A 1769-nucleotide genomic window follows, 5' to 3' on the forward strand; every position below is an offset into this window, starting at 1 on the left:
TTGAATCCATTGCTCCGTGTCCGCTTCTCTGGAGCAGCAGAAAACAACCTTTCTCCCTCCTCTATATGACATCCTTTTATATATTTGAACATTGCTATCATATCACCCCTTAACCTTCTCTTCTCCCTAAGCCGTTCCTCATAAGGCATTGTTTCCAGGCCTTTGACCATTTTGGTTGCCCCCTTCTGGACACGTTCCAGCTTGTCAGTATCCTTCTTGAACTGTGGTGCCCAGAACTGGACACAGGTCTGACCAGAGCAGAATACAGTGGTACTATTACTTCCCTTGATCTAGATGCTGTACTCCTATTGATGCAGCCCAGAATTGCATTGGCTTTTTAAGCTGCTGCATCACACCCTACATCTTCACAAGAAGCCGCCCTACATCTTCTAAAAGCATTCACAGGAAGAAGCTTGTCCCTAGTCCCCGTTTCGCACCTTGTGGCTAGGGTGGACTGGTGCTTGGTGCGATTGTTCTGTAGTTCAAGGTTCTGGAAAATATATTGATACTGTTGCACGGCACCCTAATCTCTGAGCAGTGCAAGATTCCAGGGGTTCTAGGCTCTTAAACCCAGGGTTTGAGTTTCCAGGGGAATGAGGCCAGTGGAGATTGTGGTATGTTTGTGAGATATGGTTTATTTACAACCTAAGCCTATGCTGGAGGCGTTCACAGCACCAAGAGGGTCTTGCTTCTCTCATAGCCACAGCCTTTGATTCCAGCAGAAATCAGGCATAGCTCTCAGCTGCCCAGCTTGCAGCTTTGCTTCCAGATTCTGCCTCTCACACACAGACTCTCAACTCTGGCCTTTGTCTTTCTGACTACCAGTGAGTTGAGGGGGGGACGGGACACCAGTTGCTCTCTGGAGCCAAGCCACTTCCTTTGTTACCTTAACGGCCCATGGGCCATTACCAGAAACAGGGCCAGTGCTAGGGCTTTTTGTGCCCTAGGCAAAATCACCTTCTGGCGCCCCCGACACATGCGTCATGACGCATGCGTCATGCCCCACGCACAACGTCGCTGACGCCCCTGCATCCCCTCCATAGGCAGGAGGAGCGCAAGCCAAAAGGAGAGCTCAGTGCCCTCCCGCCTATGGAGGGGACGCTGTGAGCTCCTCAGCGGCTGCAGAGAGCGAGCGAGCGGCGGCGGCAGCGCCCATAGCTGAAGGCTTCAGCTACAGGCGCTGCCGCCACCGCTCGCTCGCTCTCTGCAGCCGCTGAGGAGCTCACAGCGTCCCCTCCATAGGCGGGAGGAGCGTGAGCGCGCGCCGTGGGAGGGCAGCGGTGGCACGGGGGTTTTGCGGGGCAGGCTGGCCAGCGCCCCCTCAATTTACGTGCCCTAGGCGACTGCCTAGTCCACCTAAATGGACGCACTGGCCCTGACCAGGAAGCTAACCTGGTTATTTCCTGGATAGAATCTGTGTTAGATCCAGGAATTAGAAGGGAGCTCAGGCATACAGCCTGCCCACTGCCACACACACAAACTCATAGCACTACTATCCAAATGTGACAAAGCTTTCCATTGCGCTGTAGAAAAATATCCTGAATCAATTCTCTTACACATTTTGGATAACAATTGCTCAGCCCACTAAATTATGAAAATTATTATTATTTATTCATTTTGCTTCTGCTTTTAGCAGTTAAAAATAACACAGGCTTTCAAATCAAAGCATCATGCCTTGTACAGTGTGTGTGGACAAACAATGTTTGAGATATAAGGCACAAACTCACCTGTCAGACAGGTGAAACAAAGAATGAAGAAATTTCAGACAT

This window comes from Zootoca vivipara, chromosome 4 (assembly GCF_963506605.1).
Source record: "Zootoca vivipara chromosome 4, rZooViv1.1, whole genome shotgun sequence".
NCBI classification, from domain to species: Eukaryota; Metazoa; Chordata; class Lepidosauria; order Squamata; family Lacertidae; genus Zootoca; species Zootoca vivipara.